General features: G+C 35.5%; 1 pseudogene; it reads left to right on the forward strand.

Annotated features, from left to right (window-relative positions):
- The first annotated feature begins 1,647 nt into the window (after window positions 1-1,647).
- Window positions 1,648-3,607, forward strand: LOC115950328 (annotated as a pseudogene).
- Window positions 3,608-7,196: the final 3,589 nt, after the last annotated feature.

The following is a 7,196-nucleotide window of genomic DNA, read 5'->3' on the forward strand; positions in this document are numbered from 1 at the left end:
CTCGCCCGAGGAGGCCAATGATACTTAGAATGATACACTGTTCATGTTTTTCTCTCAATGTTCTTATTCTAATTCCTATCTTTCTGATACCTTTTTTTTTTTTTTTGGATCCCTTTCATCTGAAAATTCTCTTCCATTATATACTCCTTAGCACTTCATATCTTGTTCCATCATCTCCACCTACCTAAATTCTCATCCTGATACCTATCCCCTTTAACTTCTGTTGAAGGTGGTAGAAGGAGCTGCTTAACTTTAAGCTCCACTGTTTAGGTCACTTCCTTATCAATGCAGCTAATAAAACTGTTGCTAGCCATTTAATGTGGAGGTCGTAAGCTACTTCTCACTAGAAACTTTCATTATTCTCCAGGATTCTCTCTCCACACCTGATCCTTCCCAATTGGATCTCCTAAAGGTCCTCTCTCTCTCTCTCTCTCTCTCTCTCTCTCTCTCTCTCTATTCTAGTCAATTCCCTCTTTGGACTCATGTTGCCTCCACAATAATGATAACAACTCAATGATCCCTTCCTCGGTCTTTGGGCCCTCATAGGTTGTATTAGCTATTCCTTAGTAAGTGCAACAAACACACTTTACATATACATTTAACAATTATAAAAATAAAAATCATAAAAAATAACACATATCGCTCTTAAATTTAAAAAATAACAATTTTTAAGGAGATATAATTGTATAAGAAGATATTTCCTAAAATAAATCTTAAATTTCATTCTAATGTTATAACTCATAACCAAACTTATGAATATGTTTAGTTTTTACATTACAACACATTTTATTTCTAATAATAAAGATTATAATTCTTGTTGTAATATTCAATGTATCAAACGTAACCTAAGTAATATTACACTACTCAATAAATTGTTATTGAATTCATATTTTGAAAATCCAATCATTGAATTACACGTACTATATATTCTTAACATGCATGCCAATTTTCATACCAATTAGATATAATTTACCATTTGATCCATAACCTCATATTTTATGCATTATTTTAAACTATAAAAACTTGAATTTAAACAATTGATTGATGACATGATTATTGATCTTTAATCATCTTTAAATTTTGTAAGTATGGAGAATATACAAAGATAATATAATCCAACAGTGAATTTATTAAAATTTACATTTAATTAAAATAATATTGAGTGGTTAAATTTGTTTAAGAATGCTCTTACATGGTTGCACAATTGCATAGGGATGTTACGTGCGATGAAGTGTCAATTTTTAAACCCATAACTAAAAATATTAAGATTTTTAATTTTTATTATATCATTGGTGTAACATCAATAAAATTCACATTTATGGCTACCTTAGTTTGTAAACTATTTGTAGTAACAATTATTTGTAACAAAATAGACGGCATGTTTAGTAATTTTTCCTTCTTGAAAATTGGCTGTGGTGTTTGAAATATTTAGGAAAAATTCAAAAACTTACTTGAACCGACCAAATTCTAAGTTTTTTTTTTTTTTTTTTTTTTTTTTTTTTTTTTTTTTTTTTTTTTTTTTTTATAAATTTATGAATACCATCACATGTTTTTTAGGCCTTATATTCTATTATATTTTATTTCCCATATGGCTTCAAATCCATATATATAAACCCAGAAAAAAAGTCAGCCCCAACTAAGGAAAAAAAAACCTAGGAAAACGACAATGGGAGAAGATGTGAAGCACTTTGTTTTAGTTCATGGAGTTTGCCATGGGTCTTGGTGCTGGTACAGGCTTATCGCTCTGCTCAAACAAGCTGGTCACCGCGTCACCGCTTTGGACCTTGGTGCTTGTGGGATCAACCCCAAACAGCTAAATGAGATCACTTCTATTTGGGACTACGTGCACCCGTTGATGGAGTTCATGGCCTCTCTCCCTCAAGGTGAGTCTGTGATTTTGGTTGGTCATAGCTATGCCGGCCTTTGTATCTCTCTAGCCATGGAAAGCTTCCCAGAAAAAGTTTCACTAGGAGTTTTTGTCACAGCCTATATGCCAGACTTCAAATCTCCACCACTAACTCTCATCCAAGAAGTAAAAAGTTTCTTTCCCAATTCCTAATATTTCATTTGACTGCCTTATAGAACTGCTATTTTGCTTACTCACTTCATTATCTTTTGCTTTGGTGTTGGGTACCACAAGCCAGTATTTCAAAAGGACCCCAAAAGAATCCACAATGGATTGCCAATTATCTTTAGATTCGGTATTATTTGGTCCGGATTATATATATGAGAACCAAGGTGTACGCACACTGTCGATCAGAGGTAAGCTTTACAAGCAAATTCATACTTTTCTCAAGTGCTTAATACTTGATGAAAAAATTATAGGCTACATTACATCCTCTGAAGTTTAAAATTCAGCTATTTTAAGTTTCATTTTAGAGTGTTTTTTTACTTTCCAAACGAAGTTGTTTTGGTGAACTTGATTGTGTGAATTGGATGAAAAGATTACATTGAAAATGAATAAAGTGAAAAGGACTAAAATGACACTTAAATGAAGTACAAACATGTTAGAGAGAGAGAGAGAGAGAGAGAGAGAGAGAGAGAAGTATTTGAAATCAGACAAAATTGTACTAAGGCTGTGTTTGGTTCACGTAAAACCATTTCCGGAAAGGAAAACGTTTTCATGTGTTTGGCTGTCACAAAATTCATTTTACGGAAAATTAATTTTGGTGTTTGGTTCATTTAAACGTTTTACCAGAAAATGCATCAAATCCGGCAAAACGTTCGTCCGACGAGCGGCGCGATCGACGATCGCGATCGTGCCGCTCGTCGATCGACGAGCGCGCTTGTCGGACGATCACGCCGCTCGATCGACAATCGCGATCATGCACCGCGCCGCTCATCAGCGCGGTGCGATCGTCGGACGAGCGGCGCGATCGTCGATCACGCCACTCGTCGGCGCAGCGAGGCGCGATCGTCCCTCTCTCTCTCTGATCTGGGCTCTCTCTTCTCTCTTCTCTCTCTCTCTCTCTCTCTCTCTCTCTCTCTCTCTCTCTCTCTCTCTCTCTCTCTCTCTCGGAAGTAATTTGAAGTGAAAATGAGGGGAGTAAATGATTTTCGGGTCAAAGGTGAAAATAGTGGTCAACTGGAAGTCATTTTTCGGAAAATGCTATTTTCCGTGACAGCCAAACACTCCGGTTTTACGGAAAATGATTTCCGGAAACAATTTTCACCCAATTCAAACACACCCTAAATTATTCGTACTATTTATATGGTTTTGACTTGCATACAGGATTTGGAATTGGCTAAAGTGTTGATAAGGCCAAATGGATTGTTCATGGAAGACTTTTCTAAGGAGGGTATGTTAACAGAAGAGAAGTATGGGTCAACTGATCGGGTTTTTATAGTTTGCGAAGAAGATGAAGTGATGAAAGAGGATTTCCAATGCTTGATAATCGAGGACAGCCCCCCAAAAGAAGTGATTTTAATTAGGGAAGCTGGGCATATGGTGATGCTCTCAAAACCCAGTGAACTTTGCCAAAGGTTATTGGAAGTTGCTGGCAAATATCATCGTCTTTATAGGCCAACCATTATAGCTTTGCAAAGTAAAAGTAAAGTAAAAAATGTTGGGCGAAGTTGGAGTGTTGGACATGCAGATGGTCCTTGACTGATGAGCAAATTTATTCAGCAAAAGAAAAAGAAAAAAAAAAATGTAATAAAGGTCAAGGAATCTCAATTATGGTCAATTGAGGGTGGGGGTGGTTTGATTAGAGATCATCAGGGGAAGTGGATTAAAGGGTACATGAGACATATCGGGATTGCTTCTAGCGTGACTGCTGAACTTTGGGCGCTTATGGATGGTTTGCGGCTTGCATCCCAACTCGACATCTCCCATATCCTTGTTGAGTTGGATGATGCAAAAACTGTAGTTGATCTGTTGCACTCTACCAAAGCCTCCATTAATTCATTTTCTTCTCTACTCAATGACTACAGGTACCTCCTCCGTCAATTTCACCAAGCCAGGATTAGACATGTTTTCCGGGAAGCGAATAAGAGAGCGGACTATCTCGCCAAAGGAGGCTGCACTTTTGCTGGGACTTTTGTTGTTTTAGACTTTCCTTATCCAGAAGAACTTTGTAATATTTTGAATTTGGATGCTTCGGGATTGTATTCCTTAAGGCTTATAGCCAATACTTCGCATTTTATGGCTAGTTTATTTTAATGCAGTTAACCCCCCTTTTCAACCAAAAAAAAATTATGGTCAATTGTTATGTTGTTAAAAAAATAACCTTCTAGCGTTTTCTTTTATTTCCGTTTGCTTTTAATCATGGATCATTGTATGGGACCTTTTCTTATTTTTATGAGAAAGATTATAAACATAGGCGTAAATGCTTTTTTCGTCCCTACATTTTGGGGTCGTTTTTATTTTGATCCCTACATTTCTATTTTACCACTTTTAGTCTCTAAACTAATTAACGCGTGTCATTTAAGTCCTTATAGTCAACCAACTAACAGAAAAAGCTGACATGACTAACGGCACATTAAAATAATAATTAAAAAAATCTATTTTGACATTAAAAAAGACACATCAGCATCTAAATTAAAAAAATTAATTTTAACTAAATAAAAAAAAATTGCAAACAGAATTAAAACAAAAAATCATATGAATGGAGATCTCAGATCCTTGGACAAGAACAATAAGATTAGAAACTCATAAACTCATAAATTTCACATTCAAATTATCAAATTCCTATTCCAAATTCATCTTGATCATAAACACACAAGAACAACAAACCCAGAATATTCAATCCCAAGAACAAAAGAATAGAAATCCAAAATATTCCAAAATTTGTACACAAATTCTTCCACAAAAATCAATTGTACACAAACACCAACCCAAATCTGAATGGTTTTTTTTTTTTTTTCCTTTCCTTTTTTATGTTCTTATCAAGAGCAGATCTGGGTTTGGAGTAGATCCAATGGCGCCGTTTCTGGGTTTGGAGCAGATTTGGATTTGGGTTAAAAAACTCCCAATACTTTTCTTTGCCACTTCTTTCATTTCGTTTGAGCCAAAACTAAAAATGGCTGCTATTGCTACTTCCATTTCTTCAACGAGCTTATTCTCTCCCTACACTCTCGCTCGCCCCAAAACTCACACTCCTTGCTTCCATTCCACGCACCGACGACAAATCGAAGTTGCTCCACCCCACACTTCATCGAAGGTCCTACGTCCACCCACACTCCGATGCAGCTCCACCCCACACTCCGACGCCACTCCGACGCAGCTCCACCCCACTCTCCGAAGCCATACCCACCTCCAACATCTTTGATCTGTTGCCGATGAAGCCAATTTATGGATTTGGGTTTTGATTTGTGGAGGAGAAGCATGACTGATTTGGGTCTGGATTTTGAGGAGCGTGACATGTAGGTTGCAATTTGGGTTTTGGTGGTGTCGAACTGAGATTTTGGGTTGTCACGGTGGACATCAGCATGGAGTCATGGTGCTATGGGTGGACCTGGGTTTGTGGCGCTGTGGGTAGCAGCTCGCCGTGGGTCTTGGGATTGAGATTTGTGGAGTGATTGATTTGAGTTTAGTTTTTCTGGGTTTGAGAAGTCCTAGGGTTGAGTTTAATTTTTATGGGTCTTGGGATTGAGTTTAATTTTTTTTTTTTTGGTTTAAATTGTCTAACATAACTTTTTTTTTTAAATTAAAATGCTGACGTGGCATATAAAAATGCTAAATAATATTTTTTTAATAATATTTTAATCATCACGTTAGCGTCATGTCAGTTAATAAGGTGTTCTGTTAGCCACGTCAGCTTTTTCTGTTAGTTGGCTAACGGTAAGGACTTAAATGACACACGTTAATTGGTTTAGAGACTAAAAGTGGTAAAATAGAAATATAAGGACCAAAATAGAAATGACCCCAAAATGTAGGGACGAAAAGAGCATTTATGCCTAAAAAATTTTAAAACCACTTATGTGGTAGATTGTTATTGATGAAAAAAAATATATGGTAGATTGTTAAAGGCTCTTACTAGTCTAGGAATTTTTTTTTTTTTTTTTTTCAGGGTAGCTATAAAAAAAATTTAATTAAAAAAAAACTTGAATATATAGAATTATCGACATAAGAAAAAATTTAAAAAACAAACATGCAAATACATAAAATTTTATAATTTTTTTTACAAGTTTTTATAATCAGGTTGTGTATATATATATATATATATATATGCGCGCGCGTGTGTGTGTGTGTGTGTGTGTGAGAGAGAGAGAGAGAGAGAGAGAGAGAACTTGTAGACAGAAATGTCAAATCATCCAATCTGACTTGAATTCTTTCAAAGCACTCCCTAGCTAGTTTCCACCAACAATCATAGGACTGTTGAAAAAATTGTGGTAAATGGCAAGCTCTTATTTATTAGGGTATTGCACCTAATATGATTACTATCAATGGTTGAGATTGATAGTTGCAAAAGGTAACTTTCAATCTCAACCATTGATTAAAAAATGTTATAAAAAAAGTAAAATAAAAAAGAAGTAAAAAGTAAAAGTTTAAAATGTGAAATGTGAAAAACTCTAGGGTTTTGCACCGGATCCTAATCCATTTATTAGGATGGTTCAAATTAAATAGAAATTGTTCTTTAGGCAACTTGGGTATGAAGGGGGTGGTTGTCTTATTAGACATCAATTTGAATTTTGGTCACTGGGTTTGTCTCTATGTGAGAGATTGGCCTTGGAGCATTCATAGTCAGAAATCTCATCCTATTCTATTTTACTATCTCAAAAAACTACTTTATCGATTATATCATACCATTTTACAACACACCCAACATCTCATCTTTTATTTTCCTATACAACATATTAAAATAATATATCTACACAATAAAATATTTTTTTCTCTCGATCTCATTTTTCTCTTCCTCTCCATCTCAACCACTCATCAATCATCACCACCTAAAACCCAGACCCAAAATTCCTAATAAAAAAACTCATCCCAAACCCCAAACAAACCCCCAGCACAAAATCTCAACCCAACCATCATCAACACAACATCCTCCCAATTTAAGCACAATTTAAACTTACAATTTAGAATATAAAATCTTTGAGATTAGTTTGGCATCTAACTCATTATAGAAGGCCAACCATGGCACCACCCCGATCCATAAACCACGGCAAGGAGTGTGAAGCTTAGAACCAAGCAAGCAGCATAGTGAAATCAAATCAGAGCCATTAATCTCAAATATTCATAATAATAATAA

Source organism: Quercus lobata, chromosome 6 (genome assembly GCF_001633185.2).
Source record: "Quercus lobata isolate SW786 chromosome 6, ValleyOak3.0 Primary Assembly, whole genome shotgun sequence".
Lineage (NCBI taxonomy): Eukaryota > Viridiplantae > Streptophyta > Magnoliopsida > Fagales > Fagaceae > Quercus > Quercus lobata.